At 37.2% G+C, this 16229-nt stretch overlaps 1 long non-coding RNA gene across 2 annotated transcripts in view; it reads right to left on the bottom strand.

Moving 5' to 3' along the window:
• Positions 1-16229, bottom strand: part of LOC109499778 — a 607757-nt gene that overhangs the window by 87599 nt on the left and 503929 nt on the right. The window lies entirely within an intron of this gene.

Here is a 16229-nt window from a genome sequence, read left to right as displayed (position 1 = left end):
TAAATTCTTATCTCTGGAATTGCTCATATCTGTTCGGCTGCTGGCTTAGTTGTCTGACTCTAAGAACTGCGGATCATTAGTGAGGTTCTTCAGCCCCCTCAGCAGCTCCCAAGGGGACCTGCAGCAGCTCTGCCCTGGGTTTTCCCATGGTTTCCCAGCACACCCACAACTGTCACCTCTGCCCTTTCTTTTTCACCGAGCTGGGCCGGGGCCACTGCTGGAGCATCACTGGTGATTTTTGCTTGTGTTTTCTTTTGCATCCCGATAGCACGGCTGCTCTCCCCTTGCTAATGGGAAAGACTGCTTCTACTTTTCTACTCTTTTGCAGAAACAGGCACCAGAGACAGAGACAGAAGAGGCAGAGGCCCCAGTCACCTGCACGCTCCTGGTTTTCTCTTCAGTTCCAGAAAACGGGGAAACTAAGGAGCTGTCGCTCAGTCCTCTTATTCCACAAGGGGACTTGGCACAGACTTGGAGGACAGCTGTGGTGCCCTCCTGATGGCTGCCTAAGGCCGTGCCCTTACAGCCTTTCCATACCCGTAGCAGCCAGCAGCCAAGCCCATCTTCAAGGCCTGCTCTGGGGACCCTTTTCAATAACAGAGTTTATGCTTATCTTTGCAGCTTTCCTCCCCACCAACACAGATTTTCTTCTCTCACGCTAATTTGACAAAAAAAAATGTGCCTCTTTCAAAGTCCCACCTAGGAAGGAGAGAGGGAAGGAAATTTTGTTCTTCCTTTCCTCCCTTCTGAGCTGCACAGTGCATTTCCCCTGGGCTCAGAAAACCAGGTTGTTAATGTAATTGTGGGCTCACCCAGGAACAGAACCACCATTTATAACCTCACTTCTAGAAGAAATGGCAATGCCGGGAGCACGGAATCCGGCACCCTGGGAAAGTACGCCTGTTCAGTGATTGAAGGGAGAAGTCTAAGGGTCACCCTATCTTCTGATGGATAAACTTTTGAAATGAAAGTTTATGAGTTGGAGACTTTTGTGATTTAGGCATTGATTGAATGATCCTCTAAACCCATTGAAAATAAAAGATTAAGGACCGCCTAAAAGGAAACCTTGTTATAGAAGACTTCAAACGTGAGATGGGGAAAGGAGAGGTAAACTGCAGTTCCTAGGCCAGAAGTGGCAGAGACCCCATATTAGAGGCCAGAAGTTGACCTCTGACATCCTGAGTAACTACAATCTTGCCCCATATAAGGCTTGGTCCTTCCTCTGTACATCAGGTTAATAGCAATTGCCAGCTTCATACCTTGCTTTGCAAGGATGCTGAATCCTGCCTTAAATCACCCAGGGAACAAAGCTCCCGTCTAAATTCCAAAAGAAAATTTAGATACTTCAACCTCAATTTTTTTCTTTCCTATCATCATAGGTATAATGTGAACAAAGATAAACTACCCTTCAATGAGTTTCAAAAGCTCATTGTTCTTAGAAACAAACACCAAATTCTTTAACGTGTTCTTCAGGGCCCTGTATGACCCTATACTTCCTATTGGCCTCCCAAGCCTTGTGTCATATCCTCTTTCAGACCCTCCCCGGTACCATGCTACTTCCTGCCCCAAGGTCTTTGCACAGCTGTTCCCTCTGCCTAGAATTCACTTACTCCTCTACAACTGCCCACAGACCCTTTTCACCCAGTGAAGGCCTACTCACTCATCAGTGCTCAGCTCAAACGTCACCTCCTCTAGGACTCCTTCTCCAACTCCTGACATCGATTGGACTCTGCTCCCCTGTCATGTATTTTCATAGCCCCCTTTGCTTCTAGTACCTTTCACAAGGAAAAGCAATTAATGTATTGGGTAACTGGCTGATTTGTGCCTACTGTCCCCCACCACACAAGCAGAAAGAATTGCAAATAAAGGCAGTCAAATTCTGAAATGAAAGAAGGAAGAAACAGCAGAACCTTAAAACAAATTTAAAAGAAACCTTCCTCAGGTGACAGCTTCTGCAGAAGGATGATACTTCATAGGATCAGGAACACGAGCTCTGGAGCCAGACCCCCTGGATTGTCATCTCGGCTCTGCCACTTAGCAACTGTGTGATTTGGGGAAATGTGCACAACCTCTCTTTTTCGGATCCCTTCTTTGTGAAAATGAACAATTTGTACCCTGTGATCGCTAAGCTCTGCTATTTGTTTTTGTTTTTGTTTTTGTTTAACTTTCAACCAGATGGTAGGCTACCTACCTGAAGACATGGTCTGCTTGGAATAAACTTGTATCTCTTGCTGGGCGGGACAGAGTTCTCTGTCCACTGTTTAGAGTTGTGGAATTTATTTTAGTCCTTTAAAATGAGTGTAGGTAAGCACTATGCTTTAAATGACCATTCAATGCTCTGTATAAAGCTGATATCTATGGATTGAGATCCTTGAAACTGTTTTGGCATATAACTATTATTTTTATTTTCAAAGCAATGACCACAGTCTGATCTTCACAGGGTGGAGATAATGGATTTGTTTCTGCAAAAAGTTGTTATTTGGGAGCTTTGCCTTTGCTGATGTTCCTTTTCGCCTCAAACTCAGAAACAGGATCATATATCATCATTCTTTTTTTTTTTAATTTTTTTAATGTCTTATTTATTTTTGAGAGAGAGACAGAGACAGAGAGACAGAGCATGAGTGGGGGAAGGGCAGAGAGAGAGGGAGACACAGAATCTGAAGCAGACTCCAGGCTCTAAGCTGTGAGCACAGAGCCCGATGCAGGGCTCGAACTCACGAACCACGAGATCATGACCTGAGCTGAAGTTAGACACTTAACTGAGTCACTCAGGTGCTCCAGATCATCGTTCTTAATAGGATACTTTGCAAAGTGTTCATGTGGTGTGAGATAGATATAGGTGTAGATACTAAATAATAATAATAATATATATATGTATATATTCACAGACACACACACACATATATATATACATGTACATATATACACACAAACACACTTATACATATATGTGTAATCTCACCTTATTTTGCCCTGATAACTTTATTTACCAGAAAGCACCATCGATCTGTTGAGAGCACCACTCAACATAATTACGATCAGAAGGATCCAGAGTCTGACACTGCAATCACTCAGACTTTGGATTTCTTCCTAAATCCTAATATTCAGGTGCCTTCATGACCAGCCACAGCTACCCAAAACACACAACATGAAGTGAAAGAAGACAGCATGAGTGAAGCTCGTATTATTGTATTTCCTAATTGGCTGTTTTGTGCACAATCTGGTATAGGAGGGCAGCTGCACAATGCTGAATGTCGTTCTCACCACATATTACGGGTCTTGCCTACACTTACAAAACGTATGGATGTGCATAAATATTTAGAATGAAATGCAACAGCCTACATAATTAGATCACTAGAAAAGCAGCAGGCAGGGAGGCAGAAATTGAGGTTGTCTCTGGGTACCTACCTAGCCCACCTATTTCAAATTGGTGGTCATAGGACCAGTTAAGGAATGACACCATCTTATCTTCCCCATGGCCTTGAGAGGAATAAGTTGGCCACGTGACAATTCAGGATAACCCAGGGTCTCAAACATCCTCAGTCCATAATTCTACCGGCCTGCTTGCCTCCACACCCAATGCATGCCTCTCTAGCTGTTTGTGGTATAAAGGAAGGAACAAAGACTGCGTATAGATTTGCTAATGAAAATTTACTTAAGTCCATGTTTGGCACCTGACTCATTTGTCCCCTCCACTGAATGATTCCACCTGATATTCCTGCAACATAACCTTTGCTTTTGTTTCTATTTATCTACCAAGGATTTCAAATGATTTTATCCCCAAGTTCATGAGATAATTTATTACCTGATATCTACAAAGTGACTCCATTTACTATTATTATAACCGTGTCATTCTTCCAAAGCTTCACTCTGGAATATTATGACAAAATAGCAAGAACATAATTTTAACACACATAAAAATTATTACCATGCAGCTGTGAAAGTATTTCTTTTCTGTCCTGAGGTCCACAATCAATCCTATTTGTGCATACAACACAAAGAGAGCAATAATTTAACGCCCCTTAATTTTTTTTCCTCTTCCTGAAATCTATTCAGGAGGTAGTAAAAGGCCTCCAAAACCTAAGCTTTGTGCCAAATATCTGCAACAGTCTTTCTGCAAAAACTCAAATGAAATAATTAAGAAGCTGCTTAAGCAACCATTTGCCACAAACCAGATTGAGGGATTTGAAATATGTACAAATATTTTTAAATAACCCCCCAAAGGGGAAATTCGTACTAATAAGGGAGGACAGCAGCAACTCCTGCTGCTGCTGTGCATCTTGGGAGTACATATGAGTAAATACAAACACGTTCCAACATTTTTCTTCTTCCCTAAGGTATCTGAAAGAAAGACTGATTTTAACTGCTACAAATCTGGGGCAGAGCTTTTTCTAATAAGATTTCATAATCTTCACAGCACAATACTCTCTATGTTAGAGCAATCCCACGACTCGTAATTCCCCAGCAGTTAGTGTGCTAGGGTGAACTTCTGAGTCTCAGATAACATTATGGCTGTGGTTTATGCCCTGATTGATAACATAGTCAATGGAGGCAACCTGTCCCAGAGAAAGGATCCAAAAAGCTTTGCATAGTGTTTACGATACAGATAACCTCCTGGCTGACATCTGTGGAGGAAAACCTTTGATGGATGAAAGAGGCTATGAGATCCTGTGCACCCAGATAGCTCTGGTGAATTTCTCGTATATCACTCTTTAGACAATTACAGCACTTTCGTCATTTTATGTGGTCACAAAGGCTTAACTGATTTTTATAGCAATATGTTTTGCAGAGAGTATTTGATAAATATAATGAAATCATTTTATGCTAGATCCCAGGGGACAGGCCAGGGAAATGTTGTTAAAAAACAATATTTCTCTGTTATATATCATATTAGGCTCTGTACTGTTCCTGGAGCCTGAGTCTAATTGGAATGTTTAAGAGCCTCCCTTGACCAATACATCCTCTAATTCCTTACTACTCAAAGTGTGGCCCCTTGACCCCAGCATCAGCATCACCAGGAAACGTGTTAGAAATGCAGAATCTCAGGTTCCACAAAGATTTATTGGAGCAGAATCTGAATATTAACCAGATCTCCAGGTATCCCTATACACACTAAAGCTTGAGAAGTACTCCTCTCTTCCATCTTAGAGCAAGCTGCAGTCACACAATGAAGCCAGGAAACAACAGAAGGGAAAGGGACCTGGCCACCAAGTAACCAGGATTTTTACATCTCTTCCCTCTAGCATCCTTTCCATGGTGGTTTGGCATTGACTAGCAGTCTAAGACCCAGAACTGAAATGGCTTGAGTGGGTCACGAATTATTTGTGATCCAGTAAACACACAGTGGGGTCATGCAAAAAAGGAAGATAAGGCATCCGGAGCAGCTGGGAAAAGAATATTAGGCCGAAAATCCTTAAATTGACCAGAGCAGCTTAATGGGTGTGGTGTGTGCAGAGCAGAACTCTACCTACTTCAAAATCTATCGGCTTTTCAAGTGCACCTGTGATATGCACAACTTTAATCTACCATGATTCAATCCATTCCTAAAAGGCTTCTCTATTCTCTTAGAGAATTTCCCCACTAAAAGAATAGGTTATTACATACAAAAGGCTAATGATATATTTAAAGCACAGAGAAACCAAAAAAAGAAGAAGAAATACAATGTTATTTAGATTCTGACTTCTGATGCACTTACAATGCTTCTGGTTATAGAGAATGCAAGATCAGTCAGCATGTGTGTCCTCTTTAGAGATTAATTATGACTTTGAGAGCCTTTTAACTGATTGAATTGAACATTAAATTTTTGAGCTGCCAAAGGGACTTCTTTAGACAATTTTAAAAGACCAATAACCAGTGTAAATAGCATGCTGCCTATCAGCTTCCCCTAAAAACCAGGTAGAGTGTCATGTGCAGAATGCTGGAGATCAAATTGGTCAGCACCATGCAGAGGATGTTTCTGGAAAGCCCTCCCCACCAAAAGAAGAACCCTTTGCTGAGGAAGGAGCCTTTAATCACTAAGTGACAGGTTTCTGGAACAGAAAGTACTGAATTGTTCTATCATTGGTAAAAGGGCTATTCAGCCCGTTTCCTCATAATAGCAAGAAAGTCCAAAACTTACTAGCTTTCATGTTTTGCAGGAAATGAAAAATAACAGAACTGAATTATTTTATTTTATTTTATTTTATTGTTGAAGTCCTTGGGTCAATCAAGAACAGCTCTAGGGTCCTATCACTATTTCCCATTCTATCAGGCCAGCTGGCGGCCACGCTGGATACAGCACATTGCTTCTGTAAATAGATAGAAATGTCTAACATGAATGATAGGATTCAAATCTTTTCAAAGCTATTATATTAACATACAAAAGATCCTTCAGCCAAACTATGGCATAGGGCCACAACCAAAGATCAAAAAAAAATGTTGTTTATTGTTGTTTTTGTCTTTTCCTCTAGCCTTGTTGTACTTGATGAAATTGAATAACGACATCTAAGATATATTTTTATGGTGTTTACACTTTACAAAACACTGTCACATACTATTTTAGTTAATACTCAATGTATCTCTGTGAGAAATGCATTAATATCCCTGTGTTATAGATGAAGAAACTCAATTCCCAGAGCTCTGCCCAACAGCTCAGGGGTAACAAGTGAAAGAGACACTGTGCTTCCTTCCTAGAGGGAGGTCAATGCTATACTTAATTAAGAAGGAGATATGTTAACAGTCTCTCCCTAATCCCACAGAAGAAATTCAAATTTTGCAGGAAAGTGTACAGAGGTGAATGGTAAATAAAGAATTCAAGCCTTCATGCAGTGTCATTTCCCAGAGTAATATCACTGTGAAGAGGTTTTTTTCCCCCTAATTTTAAAACGCAACTCCTCTCTCTCAAATCTTATTCATCTCTCAGAATCCAATGACTACCCTTCCTCTGCCTTGAAGACTTCTTTGCACACCATTCAGAAATGAATATTCTTTTCCTCAAACTTGGACGGCAGGAATATTGGCTAGACATGGATCGTGATATGCGTCATGTGATTGTTAGTCATGTCCATTGGCTCGCCTACCTATTTTGAGTGTAGGCTTTGAAGTGTAGGCTTTGAGTGTAGGCTTTGCTGTATCTTATGGGTGGAACAACATAGCCTCATATGGAAATCATTGACTCTGAAGTACCATATCTAGATTCAAATCCCAGTGTCTCTGTTCATAGCCATGGAAACTTCTTTGCACTTCTCTGACACTGCTTAATATCATAATGTCTGTAATTTTCATTAAAGCACCCCAGGTTATCAGCATGATAAACTCTAAGTGCCAAATAGATGAAGTTTTAATTCAAAGCCTGGGCAGCTAACTTGCTCTGAAAAATGTATAGTTCCAAGGGTGGTCAGTTCCCATTGTAACCCAAAGGGCCACATTTTAGAAGTAGCCCCTTCATGTCCTTCTCTTATCGGTATCTTTATCCATGACAGATCTTTTGCTGCTTTACATACTAATCTTGTACCATTATCCACCAAAAGAATCCAAGTATTCAGCATACACATATAGACTTAGGTCAGTTTGCTGCATTTTCTTATCTTTAAACAATGATAAAAATACTTGCCTTTCAGAGACACTGTGTGGATAATAAGTTTAAACAGCACTCATTCAGTAGAGTTCACTCTCTTTCTACTAGATGGCTATGTTACACCTTCCCATTGGTCCCCCAATCTCCAGTATCTCTCTCTCCTCACTCTTGACTCACTTCCCTGTCCACTAAGAAAGTAGGAGTAGCACAAACCAACTTTTGCCCACAAAACCACCACATCTACTGCCCTAGTTACATCTGAACACCTAGCATCTGGCTTCAATCTTGTTACTCTAGTGATGGGTCTATGCTCCCATCTAGTGCCAGCCCCTCCACATGATCTCCAGACCCATCATCTCTCATCTACACAAGTACATCACTGCAATCACCACCTCCCCTCCTTAATCATCAGTTTCTTCCCTCCTCACTAGGTCATAAATATGCTGAAATTTTTCCAAGCTGTATCTCTGATTCCAGTGAATAATAACAGTAAACAATCATTGGATTCCGTATCCAACTCCAGATAAGCTCCATTTTTCTGCTCTCATTGATAACAAAATATGCAACAGAGTTATCTATGCTCCTGCCTCTAACTCTTTACCTCCTCATCTTGAGGCCATTCTAACAGGCTTTTTTACCCTTCTGACAAATAGCTCTCCTCAAGAGTGGTGTCCTCAATGCTAGTTAACTGTCAATCCAATTCTGAAGTATAGAATATCAAGAACACATTATATCGATGATCACTTGCCATTTCTTTTTTTCCCCCTAGCTTCACTGAAGTATAATTGACAAATAAAGACTGTTCATATTTAAGGTATACAATGTGATGTTTTGATGAGCATATACTTTGTGAAATGATTACCAAAATCAAGCTAGTCACTGTATCTATCATTTCACATAGTTACCTTTTTTGATGAGAATAATTCAGATCTACTCCCTTAGAATATTTCTATTACACAATTCAGTATTAGTAAGAATAGTCACCATGATGTGCAGTAGGTCTCCAAAGCTTATTCATCCTGCATAACCCTTTAACCAACATTTCCCCACTTCTCACATGCCCCCATTCCTGGTAAACACCATCCTACTTTCTTCTTCTAAGGGCTCAACTTTTACTTGTCCTTTCTTGAGATGCTCTATCCACTTGGCTTCAGGGTCACCATGCATTTAAGACTGTCCTCCTTTCTACCTCACTGGCCACTCTCTCCAGATCCTTCGCTGATTTTTCCTCATTTCCCTACATGTCACATGATAGGGCGGCAGAGTTCAGGCTTCACAACTGTCCCCTATTTTCACTCCCTGTCCAGGTGATCCCCTCCCATCACCTCTGCTCAAATAGAAATTGATATGCTGATAATCCCCCTAATTTGCATCTCCAGCCACAACTACTCCCTTGAATCCAGGCTCATTTTTCCCATCTGCCTCCACATCTTCTCTTGGATGCCTAGTAAGTATCTCAAATTTAGCATGCATAAAGGTCAAACTTTTCATCATCTTTCCTATCCTTCTGTCAGGACACAGCAACTCTATCTCTCCAGCTGCACAGGCTAAGAGATCTTGGAATCATCCCTGACATTTATTTCTCCCACACCCCATATCCAATTCATCAGCAAGTCCTCCTGGTGACTTTTACTTCAGAATCTTGCTTCTCTTGAGTTTGATCTTTCTCATCCTATCATCAACTCTATTGTAGGTTGTTGGAAAGCCTTCCAAATGGCTTCTCTGCTTCTCCTTGGCCTCCATAGAGTCACTTCTCTACACAGGAGGCAGGGTGATCCTATTAAAAGCTAAATCTGACCTTGTCATGGCTCTGTTCAGAAAGCCAAAATCCTTTCAATATTCCATGAGGCCCTATAATATGACCCCACAAACCCATTGCCCAGGTTTTCCAACCTCATGTCACCTTATTCACCTCTTTTCAACAGCCCTCCTGCTGTTCTGAAAAGCCTAGCACATTCTTCCCTTGGTAACTTTGTGCTCACTTTTCTCTCTGCCTGACAATGTCTTCTCCCAGATTTCTTCATGGTTTTCTTCCTCACTTTATCAATAATGGCCATCTTATTTATCTCATGACCAGTGAGGTCTTTGCTAATTCTCCCATATGAAAAATACCCCTCGACATTCTGCGTCACCATCCCCGTTTCCCCAAAGCCTTTATAGTTATCTGACATAGGATATACTTAACATACTTATGGTTTCTGTTTCTCCTCATTAAAATGTAAACTTTATGAGGCCTTGATTCTGTATACCCAGAGGTTAGAAGTATCCCCTGTTCATAGTAGATGCTCAGTCAATGTTTATTGAATGAATGAATAGCAACTACTCCATAACTTTCATTGTTGCCACCATCATTATCACCACTGTCTCCCAAAGCCACACCCTGGGGCCTTTCCCAGGAGAAATATATGGTGGTTCATTGTTGACGGTATACATGTCATGAATGCATGGTGATAAACATAAATTTCTGCCTCTTTCTATGTGTTCCTAGGTTTATAACCCCATGGTTTATAGAGAAGTCAGTCCAGAGTAAATTTTCTAGCAACAGAAGAACTCTTTCTATCCACTTAATAGTTATTGAGAATGATGATGATGATGATAATGATGATGATTATTTTTAAGGCAAATATATACAGTATCACACACTGAACAGCATATATAAGAAATGTGTTTTTTTTCTTCCTTTAGATAATCTATAATAGTTACTCTGGCCTAAAAATAGTGAAACTAAATATTTGGTCCTAAAATATAATTGTCTAATATGATGGCATCTTTTTTTATATCATCCTTAACAAAATTTAGCATGCATATAAAAAACAGTTAATATCCTCTCTGTTCTGCCTCCTATTTGACTGCTTTCTGCCATACAAGCTCAATGTGAGAGATAATACAAACATTTTACTATCTATCCACAGTTACTTATTCAGGATTTACTGGACCACAACTAGTTTCTGGCTATATTATGTCATCCTCTACATTTGCTTCATTTTCATAAAGCCCTATTAGTAAATTCTTCATGATCCCAAATAACCATAACGATTAAGCACATAATTGTAAATTGAAAATCTATGTGTGGGATTAGCTCAATTACTCATTTTGTGAATAATTCAAGGCCCCAAAGAAACTTACATTCCATTGCTATGTTATTTATTCTAGAATTGTAAATATAGCAACACTTTATTCATGTGGGCTCCATCAAATTGGAATTTGAAGAAAGGCAGAGAAGGTAAAAACTGAAGGTTATCTTTAATTATGATGTTCTTCTTAACTAGTTTAATTATTTTGTAACCAAATATAAAAGAGAAAAAATACTTGAGAATAAACAATTTTGCAGAATTCTTAGAAATAAGAATAATATTTTTGCCTTATGCATTTAATAAAGTATCCTTTAATACTTTATTAAAGGTATTAAAGTATTAAATAAAGTATCATTTAATAAAGTATCCAACCTAATAGCAGGAACCTTTCAGCTCAGATTCAGTGGTTACCTCAACTCTTTGATTTTGTTATTTTGTCATTTTGATTTTGTTATTTTAGTCTATAATTACTTTCACTAGGCACTAACACTTTAACCCATACTACACTGTAGTTTAAAAGTAATTAACTGAACTTCCATTTTAAAAAATCCCATAATTCAACATGCTTGATATTTTAGACTTGTTCTTCCCCATCAAATCTGAGCAATGTTTTAGCTCAGGAAACATTTAGGAAACATTTGAAGGATCACTAACGTTTTTTTGTATAAGACAATTCAGGTGCAATTTACCTTTCATGAAATTTTGTTTTCAATTTAAAGTAAGCATATTTTAGTGAATTTGCTTTGTTGTATTTGAGATATCAAGTCGTTTGCCCAGTTAATTTTGTAATATAAAAGTAATAATATTCTATACCTATGTAAAAACATATAGAAATACTCTGCTCTACATATTGTATATTCTATTGTAAACATTCTATATTTCACTGCAAGAATCATTAGCATTACATATAATGTCAATACTTAAATGTGAGTTCAATGAGGACAGACTTTCAAAACTGGTAACTAACTTGGAAGACATTGTTTTAACCTTCCTTGTTAAAAAATGCAAAATATTTCTCCTTATTGACACTGAATATTTATAAATTCACTATTTATTGGCTTGTTTGTTCTTTTCATTACTTGAAATGCCTCAAGGAGCCATCAGATCCACAGATCAAATAATTTAGGCACAAATCATATGAATTGAAACTATCTCAGCAGACACAATTTTGTTATGTAGGAAAAAATTATATTTTGCACCTGATGGTCAACAAACTAGCAGTTTGCTTTTCCAGAAGGGAAGGGAATTTCAGTGACAAGGGTCTTCTGAAACCTTCTGCGTCTGCTTCCCTGAGATTCAAAAATGGCCTTGCATGTTCTCTCAGAGCCTCAAGGCTTGAAAGTCATCCAAAAGCCAGGGACCAATCTAAAACAGGTTGGCTTATACCCAAATTTAATGCAACTTCCTTAGAGGAAGCTGATTTCCCTCATTATCCTTTATGTAGATAATATGTGGAATTAATTCTCCTTCACTAAGTTATCATTACATCAAGCAGACAAACAGATATAATGTTATTAAAAGTAATGGAATGAGTTCATCCACTGTTAACTTTAATGGTTTGTATCCTCTCAGGTGTCCCAGAGAAATGCCTCTGTCTTACCACTTTAGCAGATTTAAGGTCAGGGCTAAGGTTACCAAATTTCATGCTCACTAGAGAAGGTTCTGTTCTCTCTCAGGCCTTACTCCCTTGGAGCTCTGAATGAAGCTAGGAGGAGCAGACGTAACTGTTCTAAAGACTTCTTTCCAACTGTGATGATAACAGATACAGGCATGTGTTTCTACATATTTATTTTGCAAAGTAATTGCAAAATATTTTATTTTTACAATGAAATTATAAAGAGACATACAAGATATATTTAACTTCAACATTTGTTATAGATTTTTCCTTTCTAGGCCTTGGAAATAGTACTTCTTTTTAAATATTCAACAATCATACTTACATACTTATTAATATTCAGAGTGAGTAAAAGCTGGGCAGGTAACACCTTTACATTTTAAGCATCAATCTTGTTGTTCATTTTGCTGAAGTAAAACCTAATCAACCTTTCTTTGCTGCAAAAAAGCTTTCACTAAGCATCTCTTGGCTGCATAAGAAAAAGAGAATTATAGAACTATAAGTGTGATGCAAAGTATATACACATATACACTGATATGTATTCATACATACACACTTACATATATATAATATATGTATTATATGTATATATAAATATGTAACAGACCATCACAGAAACATGTAAAATATGTAACAGACCATCACAGAAACACGTGTTTACCCCTATTTTAGTTTTATTCATTGAACAAGAATTTATTGGATCCCTACTATGCATTAGGCACCATATTAGTACAGAGAATATAAAGACAAACAACAAAGACTTTTTGCCCTTAAGAAGTTAATGATTGAAGAAAGAAGGCAAACTTAAGTATCAATAACTATAATTGCATGAGAACTGCTCTACACAAAAAGAAGTTGTGGGCATCAAAAAATTAAGAATAAAAACAAGATTCTGGACAAAATGTAGTAACAGGGACCAAATTTACCCCCCTGTTTGAAATAACTAAAATGCCAGACAAAATATGTAAAACCATGATTTTCAACACATTGGAAATTAAAGGAAATGATCTCCAAGAATGAGGGGATCCCTATCATTGCCCAGCTTACTTTCTGAAGAAAATTTCTAGGTGGTGACAAAGGGGAAATACAGGTTGAGCCCAGGGAACATCCTCAGTTGAGAAGACAGGGCTAGTTTAGGAAGGGCAAGATAACCAGTGTTTGTGGGACAGAATACTGAAGAGGAGAGAGATTCACGGAAAGAGAACTCTGGAGATCTGCAGATGATCCCTACTGAGTATTCAGTAAGTAGCAAGCAGTGTATTCATGTTCGGAAACCACCTGAGGCCAGGAAAATAACTACCCAGGAGGATTAAAGGTGACCATACCCAGGGATCACACAGGGCAAGGAATAATGCCCATTCCCAATAACCAAAATGGAAATCTCATAATTGATTTGCATAAGTTAAATAACAAAAGAGAAGGAGCAAATAAACACTGCTCTAGTCCTACATAACAAAGCTTAAGGGAAGACCCAAAGGATTAAACTATTACTAAGTACTATTACTTACTATTACTAAGTACTTCAGCCACATTCAAGTATAAAGCTCAAGAATATTTTTAGAAATACAACACCTAGCAGTCACAATGCCTGGCATCCATAAAAAATTACCAACTATGCAGAGAAGAAGGAAAACACAATCTATAATGAGAAGAAAAAATGTCAACCAATCAAAACTAACCCAGATATGACATAGATGACATTAAAAAAGTTATTATAACTGAAATATGTGTATTCAAGAGGCTAGGGGAATGACTGAACATTTAAATAGAAGATATAAAAAAGACCTAATTTGAATTTCTAGAAGTGAAAATTACAATGTCTGCTTTGTAAAATACACAGGCTGGAAATATGAGAGATGACATTTTCAGAAGAAAAGATAGTAAACTTGAAGACACAGTAATCACAACTATCCAAAGTGAAACACACAGAGATAAAAGACTAACAAAAAATGAACAGAAACTCAATGAAATATAAGACAATTTCAAATGACCAAGTATATGAGCAATTGGAGTTCCTGATAGAAAGGGGGAAAAACACTTTTTTTTTAATAGTAGCTGAAAAACTTCCAAATTTGATGTAAACTATGAAGACGCATATCAAAGAAAAGGCTATGCACAAAAAAAATATAAAGAAAACTATACCATGACAGATGTAAGCCAATTACTTAAAACCAATGATAAGAAGGAAATGTTAGAAAAAACTTGCACACAGAAACACAAATATATGGATGACAGCAGATTTATTGGAAGCAATGAAAGCAAGAAGACAATAGAGCAACATCTCTAAAGTATTTTTAAAAATCAACCTACAATTCTCTATTTTACATAAAAGTTTTTCAAAAGTAAAGATAAATTAAGGACCTTTTTGAAAATTAATACTTTATTTTTTAGAGTTGTTTCAAGTTTGCAGTACCAAAATTTGTGATAAAATAGTACTTAGAAACAAATTTGTAGAACTTAACTCTACCTTAAGGTTCTACCTTAAGAAATCAGAAAACAAAATAAGAGAAATTAAATTCGGAGTGAGGAGAATAAAAGAAATAATAAAGATAAGAGCAGAAATCAATGAAATGGAAAACAGAAAAGCAACAGAAAAAATGAATAAAACAAAAGGTTGATTTTTGATAGGCATACTGATAAAAAAAGAAGAGACACAATTTACCAATATCAGAAATGAGAGAAGTAAAATCAGTACGAATTCCACTCTTACTGAAAATATAATAATGGAATGTTATAAACAACTTTATGACAATAAATTTGACTATTAGATAAAATGAATGTACTCCTTGAAAAATGCAACTACCAAAGCTCACTCAAGAAGAAATAGGTAAGGTGAATAGCCCAACATCTATTAAATAAATTGGCATCTTCATTAAAAATATTCCCACAAAGGAAACTCCAGGTATACATGGTATCACTAGTGAGTTATACCAAACACTTAAGAAAAAAATACCAATTATACAAACTCTTATAAAAAACTGAAGACAAGAAAATATTCCAACTCATTCTATCTGACCAACATTAATCTGATACCAAAACCAGACAAAGATATTGCAAGAAAACTGCATGTTTCTATAAATAGATGAAAAATTCTTTAAAAATTTAAGCAAATAAATCCAACAATATATAAAAAGAATAATACAAAATGGCCAAGTGGGGTTTATCCCAGTATGCAAGGTTGGTTTCTCATTTGAAAATTGATAAATGTCATTTACCATGTTGACAATCTAAAAAGGAAAAACCAATATGGTCATCTCTATAGATCAGAAAAAAGTTTTGACAAGATCCAAAATCCAACATCTATTTCTGATTTAAAATAAAATAAAATCTCTCATAAAATTGAGAATATAAAGAAACTTCCTTAGCCTGATTAAAGATATGTGTAAAAAACCTACAGTTAATTGCATACTTAATTGTGAAAGACTGAATGCTTTTCTTTTAAAATCAGGAATAAGACAACAATGTCTTTTATCACCATTTCTATTCAACATTGTAAGGAAGATCAAACCGATAAGCCAGAAAAAGAAAATAGAAGCCTTCAACATTGGAAAAGAAGAATAAAGCTGCCTTTATTCACAGATGGCATGACATTTACCAGGAAAATCCTATGGAATCTATAAAAAAGCTACAGAATGAAAAAGTCACTTTAACAGTTTGCAGAATACAAGATCAACATACAAACTACTGTCTTTCTATATACTACTAACAACAAACTGATGATGATATTAAAAAGACAATGCCATTTATAATAGCAAAAAAAATTGAAACACTGGGAGATAAACCTGAGAAAGGTAAACAAAACATATACACTGAAAAGTATAAAATGTTGCAGAGATAAATTAAAGAAGACTTAAATAAATGGAGAGATACACCACATCCATGACAAACAAAAAAATCTAAAGTTCACATGGAAATGTGAAAGACTTAGAATAGCCAGACCTATCTGGAAAAGAACATAGCTGGAGGACTGCATTACAAAGCTATA

Source organism: Felis catus, chromosome B2 (assembly GCF_018350175.1).
Source record: "Felis catus isolate Fca126 chromosome B2, F.catus_Fca126_mat1.0, whole genome shotgun sequence".
In the NCBI taxonomy this organism is placed as follows: Eukaryota; Metazoa; Chordata; class Mammalia; order Carnivora; family Felidae; genus Felis; species Felis catus.
Note: the sequence above shows the minus strand (reverse complement) of the source record. Positions and strands in the feature narration are given on the sequence as shown.